This window comes from Ovis canadensis, chromosome 9 (genome assembly GCF_042477335.2).
Source record: "Ovis canadensis isolate MfBH-ARS-UI-01 breed Bighorn chromosome 9, ARS-UI_OviCan_v2, whole genome shotgun sequence".
Taxonomy (NCBI): Eukaryota; Metazoa; Chordata; class Mammalia; order Artiodactyla; family Bovidae; genus Ovis; species Ovis canadensis.
In genome coordinates, this window is record NC_091253.1 from 78,976,241 (window position 1) to 78,988,794 (window position 12,554).

General features: G+C 36.5%; 1 protein-coding gene across 2 annotated transcripts in view; it reads right to left on the reverse strand.

Moving 5' to 3' along the window:
- Positions 1-12,554, reverse strand: part of EMC2 (ER membrane protein complex subunit 2) — a 57,591-nt gene that overhangs the window by 21,316 nt on the left and 23,721 nt on the right. The window lies entirely within an intron of this gene.

A 12,554-nucleotide genomic window follows, 5' to 3' on the forward strand; every position in this document is an offset into this window, starting at 1 on the left:
AAATAACCATCCAGATTCTGAAAATTACAAGCCAGCAGGGAATCTTAATCTTTATCCAGCCTAAAGTCCTTTACTCTGTCTCATTCATAAGATCTGTATCTTAAGAGATGGAGGGATAGTGGAGATTAGAAAATAATCTTACTGTGGCCACTTGAATGTCATTATACAAATATGGCCTCTAATAACTTTTTTCACAATTTTAAGAGAAAAATCTAGCTAAAAGTCTTCAAAAGAATAAAATGGGTTCTGAAAGAAATATTTTTATAACATACATAACATTTAAAACTTGCATCTTAAAGCTTTTCAATATAAATAGAAAAATAAATGTCATTTATTTACACATTAATCAAACACATAATGAACATCTGTTGTTTGCCAGGTACTGTGCTAGACAGTGAAAATAAGAATAAAAAAAGGAATAGATAATTCCTTTTGGGAGTTGAGTCTAATAAGAGAAAGATACATCAAATAAAAAGACAATGATAGAGGTACCTAGAATGTTGTGACAACATAGAAGAGATCCTAACATAGCCTAAGGGGAAGAGGTGGAAAGACAGCAAAGAGGGTTCCAGATGTGATACCTGAACTGAAATAGAAAATGCAAGTAGACATAAAGAAAGTAGAAGAGAAACTATATGGAGGGAGGACATTGAATATCAGGAAGAACTCAGGAGCAAAGGCAGCATTGTGTATAATAAAGACTTTATGTTTGGGGCCACAGTGAACAATCAGAGATGGGAGGGTGCTGTGTGAATTATTAAATTTACATCCCCTCATCTCTGTTTAATTTAATGCAGAAGGCTAAAGAATAAAACACACTATAATTAGGGCTAAATTAGGCATATTAATTATGAACATGACTGTCATTCTTTTAAATAACACACACTCCACAAGATATAGACAAGGAAAGTAAAATGAATGAAGCCTCCTTAGATCAAAAGAGCTATCTGTCCTGGGGTGGAAAGGTGGACTTTCTGAAAAACTGAAAGTCAAAAAACATCAGATAAAATTAAGAGACTTCCAATAAATAAAACCAAGAGCCATATTTATAATAATAGTGATAACAATATTTTGGTAATGAAAAAAATGACACCTCTGTTAAAAATATACATCCTTGATTATATGGCTCATATTGAAGGCCTACCACAATGCCTGCCACACAGTAAGCAATATTTTTTTAAATAATTTTACTATTTACAACAATGAAAGGACCATAATAAATACACTTAATTCATAGAGTATTCAGAAGGAAAGTAAAAGTAAAGCTCTAAAAGTAACTTGCCCCAGTCCTTGGATCTTTATCAGTTAAAATGATTTTCTACAGATGCAGTGAAACCTGTTGAAAATACTGCATTCAAATTCCATAAATGAGACAAAAAGTCAAATTATAAACATGAATAGGAACCAGTACTTCTATAGTCATAGTAAGAGATGAGGTATGAACACTGTAATGGATACCATTATTCACAAATGAGTTTCATTTAAAAAAAAAAACCATCTAATACTAACTTTTTCTCAGTGATTTGACAACAGAATCATGTCTCTACTGTTGAACACACACCAAAGTTTTAGGACAGCAGCATTTTGTAGAATACTGTTTACAAAGCATTATTGGTGTTTCATAGATAATTAATATTTTAAAATGCCTTTAAAAAAATAAAAAAAGCCTTTAATAAATGGAAAACAGGGGTTTAAACAACCTAAATGCATCAAAAGAGGAAAGATGGGAAGCAGGATCTCAAATTTCTCATTACCATTCTAAATTCATTGATCAGAGTTCCTGAAAAAAAACTGAGACATTACAAATTAATTTGTTACTATTATTTTGAACAACAGATATTGGTAATAGGTGGAATACTATAATTTTAAAATAATGTAAAACAAGAAAAAATTGGTATTAACTTTTTAATAGTCTATTTTAAAAACTAAGTTTTCCACCTTATAAACACTTCAGTGAAGTACAAGCAAAGATTCAAAATATAAGGTTTTAATAATCAACTTGGGAAACATGCTCCCAAATCTCTACTATACTGCTAAATCACTCTAAACCTAAGACACAGTACCCTATCTCCTAGTATTCTAAGGTTAAAAGCAAACTTTTAAGTAGTAACTACTCAACTATGCAAAATCAGTCTTCTTAATGAAACTACACAGGACAATCTGAAGAAAAACCTACATGGCAATCAGTATCATACAGGCAACAATACATCATTAATTCACACACAACAGTCCTTCTACAGAAAAATAATATAACATTTTGAAAAACAAAAAACTTCACTTATCATCATCATTTAAAAAGACTACTAATACAGACTGAAAGTGAAGGGCTGGAAAAAGATATTCCACGCAAATAGAGACCAAAAGAAAGCAGGAGTGGCAATACTCATATCCAATAAAAAAGACTTTAAAACAAAGGCTGTGAAAAGAGATAAAGAAGGCCACTACATAATGATCAAAGGATCAATCCAAGAAGAAGATATAACAATTATAAATATATATGCACCCAATATAGGAGCACTGCAATATGTAAGACAAATGCTAACAAGTATGAAAGGGGAAATTAACAATAACACAATAATAGCGGGAGACTTTAATACCCCACTCACACCTATGGACAGATCAACTAAACAGAAAATTAACAAAGAAATGCAAACTTTAAATGATACATTAGACCAGTTAGACCTAATTGGTATCTATAGGACATTTCACCCCAAAACAATGAATTTCACCTTTTTCTCAAGTGCTCATGGAACCTTCTCTAGGACAGATCAAATCCTGGGCCATAAATCTAACCTTGATAAATTTAAAAAAACTGATATCATTCCAACCATCTTTTCTGACCATAATGCATTAAGATTAGATCTCAATTACAGGAGAAAAACTATTAAAAATTCCAACATATGGAGGCTGAACAACACACTTCTGAATAACCAACAAATCACAGAAGAAATCAAAAAAGAAATCAAAATATGCATAGAAACTAATGAAAATGAAAACACAACCCAAAACATGTGGGACACTATAAGAGGAAAGTTCATAGCATTACAGGCATACCTCAAGAAACAAGAAAAAAGTCAAATAATTAACCTAACTCTACACCTAAAGCAACTAGAAAAGGAAGAATTGGAGAACCCCAGAGTTAGTAGAAGGAAAGAAATCTTAAAAATTAGGGCAGAAATAAATGCAAAAGAAACAAAAGAGACCATAGCAAAAATCAACAAAGCCAAAAGCTGGTTCTTTGAAAGGATAAATAATACTGACAAACCATTAGCCAGACTCATCAAGAAGCAAAGAGAGAAAAATCAAATCAATGAAATTAGAAATGAAATGGAGAGATCACAACAGACAACACAGAAATACAAAGGATCATAAGAGACTACTATCAGCAATTATATGCCAATAAAATGGACAACGTGGAAGAAATGGACAAATTCTTAGAAAAGTACAATATTCCAAAACTGAACCAGGAAGAAATAGAAAATCTTAACAGACCCATCACAAACACGGAAAGTGAAACTATAATCAGAAATCTTCCAGCAAACAAAAGCCCAGGTCCAGACGGCTTCACAGCTGAATTCTAACAAAAATTTAGAGAAGAGCTAACACCTATCCTACTCAAACTCTTCCAGAAAATTGCAGAGGAAGGTAAACTTCCAAACTCATTCTATGAGGCCACCATCACCCTAATACCAAAACCTGACAAAGATACTACAAAAAAAGAAAACTACAAGCCAATATCACTGATGAACATAGATGCAAAAATCCTCAATAAAATTCTAGCAATCAGAATCCAACAACACATTAAAAAGGTCATACACCATGACCAAGTGGGCTTTATCCCAGAGATGCAAGGATTCTTCAACATCCACAAATCAATCAATGTAATTCACCACATTAACAAATTGAAAAATAAAAGCCATATGATTATCTCAATAGATGCAGAGAAGGCCTTTGACAAAATTCAACATCCATTTATGATAAAAACTCTCCAGAAAGCAGGAATAGAAGGAACATACCTCAACATAATAAAAGCTATATATGACAAACCCACAGCAAACATTATCCTCAATGGTGAAAAATTGAAAGCATTTCCCCTAAAGTCAGGAACAAGACAAGGGTGTCCACTTTCACCGCTACTGTTCAACATAGTTCTGGAAGTTTTGGCCACAGCAATCAGAGCAGAAAAAGAAATAAAAGGAATCCAAATTGGAAAAGAAGAAGTGAAACTCTCACTGTTTGCAGAAGACATGATCCTCTACATAGAAAACCCTGAAGACTCCACCAGAAAATTACTAGAGCTAATCAATGAATATAGTAAAGTTGCAGGATATAAAATCAACACATAGAAATCCCTTGCATTTCTATACACTAATAATGAGAAAGTAGAAAAAGAAATTAAGGAAACAATGCCATTCACCATTGCAACGAAAAGAATAAAATACTTAGGAATATATCTACCTAAAGAAACTAAAGACCTATATATAGAAAACTATAAAACACTGATGAAAGAAATCAAAGAGGACACTAATAGATGGAGAAATATACCATGTTCATGGATTGGAAGAATCAATATAGTGAAAATGAGTATATTACCCAAAACAATTTACAAATTCAATGCAATCCCTATCAAGCTACCAGTGATATTTTTCACAGAACTAGAACAAATCATTTCAAGATTTGTATGGAAATACAAAAAAACCTCGAATAGCCAAAGCAATCTTGAGAAAGACGAATGGAACTGGAGGAATCAACTTGCCTGACTTCAGGCTCTACTACAAAGCCACAGTCATCAAGACAGTATGGTACTGTCACAAAGACAGAAATATAGATCAATGGAACAAAATAGAAAGCCCAGAGATGAGTCCACACACATATGGACACCTTATCTTTGACAGAGGAGGCAAGAATATACAATGGAGTAAAGACAATCTCTTTAACAAGTGGTGCTGGGAAAACTGGTCAACCACTTGTAAAAGAATGAAACTAGATCACTTTCTAACACCGCACATAAACGTAAACTCAAAATGGATTAAAGATCTAAATGTAAGACCAGAAACTATAAAACTCCTAGAGGAGAACATAGGCAAAACACTCTCCGACATAAATCACAGCAGGATCCTCTATGATCCACCTCCCAGAATTCTGGAAATAAAAGCAAAAATAAACAAATGGGACCTAATTAAACTTAAAAGTTTCTGCACAACAAAGGAAAATATAAGCAAGGTGAAAAGACAGCCTTCTGAATGGGAGACGATAATAGCAAATGAAACAACTGACAAACAACTAATCTCAAAAATATACAAGCAACTTATGCAACTCAATTCCAGAAAAATAAACGACCCAATCAAAAAATGGGCCAAAGAAATAAATAGGCATTTCTCCAAAGAAGACATACAGATGGCTAACAAACACATGAAAAGATGCTCAACATCACTCATTATCAGAGAAATGCAAATCAAAACCACAATGAGGTACCACTTCACACCAGTCAGAATGGCTGCGATCCAAAAATCTGCAAGCAATAAATGCTGGAGAGGGTGTGGAGAAAAGGGAACCCTCCTACACTGTTGGTGGGAATGCAAACTAGTACAACCACTATGGAAAACAGTGTGGAGATTCCTTAAAAAATTGCAAATAGAACTGCCATATGACACAGCAATCCCACTGCTGGGCATACACACCAAGGAAACCAGAATTGAAAGAGACACATGTACCCCAATGTTCACCGCAGCACTGTTTATAATAGCCAGGACATGGAAACAACCTAGATGTCCATCAGCAGATGAATGGATAAGAAAGCTGTGGTACATATACACAATGGAGTATTACTCAGCCGTTAAAAAGAATACATTGGAATCAGTTCTGATGAGATGGATGAAACTGGAGCCAATTATACAGAGTGAAGTAAGCCAGAAAGAAAAACACCAATACAGTATACTAACACATATATATGGAATTTAGAAAGATGGCAATGATGACCCTGTATGCAAGACAGCAAAAAAGACACAGATGTGTACAGCGGACTTTTGGACTCAGAAGGAGAGGGAGAGGGTGGGATGATTTGGGAGAATGGCACTGAAACATGTATACTATCATGTAAGAATCGAATCACCAGTCTATGTCCGATGCAGGATACAGCATGCTTGGGGCTGGTGCACGGGGATGACACAGAGGGATGTTGTGGGGAGGGAAGTGGGAGGGGGGTTCATGTTTGGGAATGCATGTACACCCATGGTGGATTCATGTCAATGTATGGCAAAACCAATACAGTATTGTAAAGTAAAATAAAGTAAAAATAAAAATTTTAAAAAAATTAAAAAATTAAAAAAATAAAAAATAAAAAGACTACTAAGCAGGGATTTCACTTCCAGCCAAGATGGAGTAAGAGGGAGCAGTTTTATCCTCTTGCCTGAAAATGCTAACTGTAACTAAATATAAATATATATGTAACAACTATTTTTAAGGCAGAGGACAAAAAGCAAAAAAAAAAAAAAAGGAGAGATGATTCCTGACAGGCAGAAACATACAAGGTGAGTCCTATTTTTACTGCCCTGGTTCACTGCTTTGAGAGTTTCAAGAGTGCTATGCAAGAAAAGAAAACCAGCTTGAGCCCAGATGAATCTATGAGTTCAGAAAGCACTCAAGAGTCCAAGAAGATTCAACGCGCTAGAGTTCATGGGGCAGAGTACAAGAAAAGAAAGAAAAATATGTAAGACTCGAAAGAGATTTCCCTTGAATCTCAAGGGTTCCCCTTAAGTACTAAATACCTATGTACTGATTGGTGCACGTTTATGAGAATACTGCTCCCCTGGAGTAGTGATTAGCATTGATCAGTGCTGATCAGTGCATGAGTACGAGGAAACTTCAAATGCCAAGAAAAGATCTAAGAGAAACATTTAGGGGGAAAAGTGCCCCAGAGCTCACACAAGGCTGGGAACAGTGTCTTTTTCTACCAGCCAGACTGGAAGATGCCATGATTCCTAAAACAGTGGATCGAGTACTAAGATGGACCTATTGGGGAATAATTAGTCCCAGGATAAACAATGTTCTGGGCCTGTCTCACAAAGACCCAAAAGGATAAACTTGTTTGTAATTTAATTATGTACTACAAGAAAGAATATTTATATATTCATATATATATGAATATAAAAAACAGAAGGGGCAAAGAAAACTTTAGACAATGATGATTCTGTTCACTATCTTAATTGTGGTGATGGTTTCACAGGTGTATACAATCGTCAAAATTTATGAAATTATACACTTTAAATATGTGCAGTCTATTCTACATAAATTATATGCTAAAATAGTTTAAATAATAGCATTAGACTAAACATTGAGTCTTAACTGTTTATCAATTTCCATTTATATTTCTTTCTTACATCTTATGAAATGTGCCAATGTTTTGAATTCTTCTGAATTTCTTCTTTAGATCAACCTTTAAGTCAAAAACGAAAACTGCTCCACATTTCACAAGCGATTTTAATAATGGAGTCAGAATTTCTATTATAAAATATGAAACGCAGAAAGTTCTTATGATCATAAATTTGTTACATAACTCTGTAACATTATCTACTATGCTGCTGCTGCTAAGTCAGACACGCTTCCGTCGTGTCTGACTCTGTGCGACCCCACAGACGGCAGCCCACCAGGCTCCCCTGTCCCTGGGATTCTCCAGGCAAGAACACTGGAGTGGGTTGCCATTTCCTTCTCCAATGCACGAAAGTGAAAAGTGAAAGGGAAGTCGCTCAGTCGTGTCCGACTCTTCACGACCCCATGGACTGCAGCCTACCAGGCTCCTCTGTCCATGGGATTTTCCAGGCAAGGGTACTGGAGTGGGGTACCATCTCCTTCTCCAATTATCTACCATAGTTAGCTATCAATTGTTTCCTGAAAGATATGCTACACTTCCAAAAAAAAATAGGCCACCCAGGGAAAGAACCTAGAAAAGGATTAAAGGACTAAGGTCTACCAGTTAAGTACAATGCAGAGCAACCACTTCCCCAGATGTTGAGACCCAGAAAGACCACTGGCCAACAGAGGGAAAGCAGAATTCCAGGTTCTTTTGCTTCCAAGGCTTATGCCATGACCCTGGGAAATATGGCCTTCTAAAAGCATCTTCACGCTTGGCACAGAGGCAATTATATCTAATTCGAACATAAGGGTTATGGCATAAGCCTTAGAGGCAGCGGTCTTTCTGGGTCTCAACATCTGGGGTAGAGGAAGTTCTAGTTTGTACTTTACCAGTAAGCCACCTTAGATCCCCATAATCTTTAGCCTAAGACAGAACTATCTCCAAATTACATAATTTATCTCTTTTAACCCCTTTCAAACCATCTCCGACATTACTGGCAGTTATCTTTAAAACAAAAAATCTGGTGGTACTCTGCCAATCAAATTTGACTTCACTCCCCATTTTCTAAGAATTAAAATTCTGTTATACTCAATATCATGTAATAACCTATAAAGGAATAATCTACAAAAAAACTCAACTTACTATTCTGATAACTGAAACAAAAACAACATTGCAAATCAACCACAATTAAAACAAGAAGAAATCAAAAAGAGAAATAAAAACTTTATTGATAATGCAGAAAAAAAATTCTAAAGTGTAATATATCAGGTGGTTCACAAATGTAGACCTTCTTGTACTGCCAATCACTCAGGACAATGAACCAACTAAAAGGTATAAAATATTGCCCCTTAAAGCCCTAGTCTTCCTCAGTGGTGAATCAGTGGTGAAGAAGGGGTAGGTTAAACTTATGCAGAGCGCTAGAACCCTGCTGTCTTCAATAAGACTAGAAATGAAATTTCATGAAATAACTGCATTAAAGAAGGCAGTTCAAAAAGAGAAATAAAAGTGGCCTTTTAAGCATATTAAAAGATATTCAGAATCTCTCATAATGCAAATTATATATTTAACTAATTACACTGAAAGTGAAAGTGAAGTCGCTCAGTCATGTCTGACTCTTTGCAACCCCATGGACTATAGCCTACCAGGCTCCTCAGTCCATGGAATTTTCTAGGCAAGAGTACTGGAGTGGGTTGCCATTTCCTTCTCCAGGGGATCTTCCCAACCAAGGGATCAAACCCAGGTCTCCTGCACTGCAAGCAGACACTTTACCGTCTGAGCCACCACTGGCAAAAGTTAAAAATGAAAAAAAGCTGATAATATACCATGTGGGAGGATACTGGGAAAGAAGCACTCTCATATACCATGTAAGTGAGTACAGATGATTGAAAAGCTTTTGTGGAGGGAAATTAGGCAGTATCTATTAATTTTTAAGATACATGGACCTCCTGACCCAGATTTCACTTCTAGGAATCTATTCTACAAATGACATGTACTGCAACACTGCTTCTGGGAGGAATGCATCAGATACCAAAGGATCTTGATTAGTTCAAGAAAGTTTTTCATCAAAATAAGGATTATATATCCATATACTACAATGCTATTAGCAACTTAAAGGATGAGATAAAGGATGTGCTGACATAGATGACTTAGGTAGAGTTTGGCGCTTCCCAGGGAGCTCAATGATAAAGAATCCACCTACCAATGCAGGAGGTGCAAGAGACACACTTTAGCAGGGGTGGGAGGGAGGGAGGGGAGAGATTAAAAAAACAACAACAACAAAGAAGAGACACAGGTTCAATCCCGGGTTGGGAAGATCCCCTGGAAAAGCAAAGGGCAACCCACTCTAATATTCTTGCCTGAAAAACGCTATGGACAGAGGAGCTGGACACAATTGAACACTTTTACTTAAAAGGTAGAGTATGGCACCATCTGCATTTCTAACCATTCTCCCTATTAAAAGGGACACACACATACACACATATGCATACAGACCTGTTTGTGTGAGCATGAGAAAAACTTTCTGGAAAAATTCTTAAGAAACATTTGCCTAAGTGAAGGAGGGCTTGAGATCTAGGATGGGAGGACTTATTTTTCAACATATATGCTAGCATTGTTTGCAATTATTAACATGTGTACATACTACTTTTTTCAAAAGAGCATTTCGCAACTTTTAAAAAATAGATGAGATGACCCATTTTAGCAATCTCCCTAAATCCGAAACTTCCACTTCAATCACTCTTTTCTTTTCTCCCAAGGTAGGTCTTGTACTTTAATAACCCTAAGCCTTACTTTTTACATAATGGAATATGATGTCTTTCCCCAGCCAGTCATCTGTCTCAATTAAGCCATGCTCAACCATTAAGGCCTACAAGGCTCAGAAATACTGCAGCAAATCACCAAAAAATCAGGATTTAGTAAGTCTATTTCAAGGTTTATAATCTGTTAAGTACATCATGCTATCTCTCTAAAGCAAAGTCAAGGATAATGTCTAAATCATCCTTCTAGTCTCTATACCAAGCACATATCAAGCACTCAACAAATATTTTTTGAAAGAATAATGAATGCATATGAGAGGGAAAGAGAGTTCCTTAAAACTTTAATGAATAACCTCATTTTTATACTGGATATCCAGGAATACAGGAGCACAAGATCGATGAAAGAGTCATAAAGTCAGTGTTAAACAATCTAAAACCCTATAGTATAAAAGCTTGAATTATAACTATGGATATAACCATGAAACTTACACAGTAACATTACTGTTTCAGTTCAGTTCAGCCATTCAGTCAGATCTGACTCTTTGTGACCCCATGGACTGCAGCACATCAGGCCTCCCTGTCCATAGCCAACTCCCGGATTTTACTCAAACTCATGTCCACTGAGTCGGTGATGCCATTCAGACATCTCATCCTCTGTCGTCCCCCTCTCCTCCTGCCTTCAATTTCCAGCATCAGGATCTTTTCAAATGAGTCAGTTCTTTGCATCAGGGGGCCAAAGTATTCGAGTTTCAGCTTCAGCATCAATCCTTCCAATAAATATTGGAATACTGGAATAAAGGGAATCAGGACTAATTTCCTTTAGGATGGACTGGTTGAATCTCCTTGCAGTCCAAGGCATTCTCAAGAGTCTTCTCCAATACCACAGTTCAAAAGTATCAAATCTTCAGTGCTCAGCTTTCTTTATAGTCCAACTCTCACATCCATACATGACTACTGGAAAAACCAGAGCTTTAACTAGACGGACCTTTGTCAGCAAAGTAATGTCTCTGTTTTTTAATATGCTTTTTAGGTTGTTCATAACTTTTCCAAGGAGCAGGCGTCTTTTAATTTCATGGCTGCAGTCACCATCTGCAGTGATTTTGGAGCCCAAGAAAATAAAGTCTGTCACTGTTTCCCCATCTATTTGCCATGAAGTGATGGGACCGGATACCATGATCTTAGTTTTCTAAATGCTGAGCTTTAAGCCAACTTTTCCACTCTCCTCTTTCACTTTCATCAAGAGAATCATTAGTGCTTCTTCACTTTCTGCCATAAGTGTGGTGTCATCTGCATATTTGAGGTTATTGATTTCTCCCAGCAATCTTGATCCCAGCTTGTGCTTCATCCAGCCCAGCATTTCTCATGATGTACTTTGTGTATAAGTTAAATAAGCAGGGTGTCAATATACAGCCTTGACGTATTCCCTTCCCTATCTTGGACCAGTCTGTTGTTCCATGTCCAGTTCTAACTGTTGCTTCCTGACCTGCGAACAGATTTCTCAAGAGGCAGGTCAGGTGGTCTGGTAGTCCCTTCTCCTTAAAAATTTTCCAAAGTTTGTTGTGATTCACACAGTCAAAGGCTTTAGCATAGTCAATAAAGCAGAAATAGATGTTTTTCTGGAACTCTCTTGCTTTTTTGATGATCCACTGGATGTTGGCAATTTGATCTCTGGTTACTCTGCCTTTTCTAAATCCAGCTTCATTTGGAAGTTCTTGGTTCACGTATTGCTGAAGCCTGGAGTGGAGAATTTTGAGCATTACTTTACTAGTGTGTGAGATGAGTGCAACTGTGAGGTAGTTTGAGCATTCTTTGGCATTGCCTTTCTTTAGGATTGGAATGAGAACTGATCTTTTCCAGTCCTGTGGCCACTGCTGAGTTTTTCAAATTTGCTGGCATATTGAGTGCAGCACTTTCAGAGCTTCATCTTTTAGGATTTGAAATAGCTCCACTGGAATTCTATCACCTCCACTACCTTTGTTTATAGTGATGCTTCCTAAGGCCCACTTGACTTCACATTCCAGGATGTCTGGCTCTAGGTGAGTGATCACACTATCGTGATTACCTGGGTGGTGAAGATCTTTTTTGTATAGTTCTTCTGTGTATTCTTGCTACCTCTTCTTAATATCTTCTGCTTCTGTTAGGTCCATACCATTTCTGTCCTTTATTGTGCCCATCTTTACATAAAAAAGTTCCCTTGGTATCTCTAATTTTCTTGAAGAGATCTCTAGTCTTTCCCATTCTGTTGTTGTCCTCTATTTCTTTGCGCTGATCATTCAGGAAGGCTTTCTTATCTCTTCTTGCTATTCTTTGGAACTCTGCATTCAAATGGGTATACCTTTCCTTTTTTTCCTTTGCCTTTTGCTTCTCTTCTATTCACAGCTATTTGTAAGGCCTCCTCAGAGAACCATTTTGCCTTTTTGCATTTCTTTTCCTTGGGAATGGTCTTG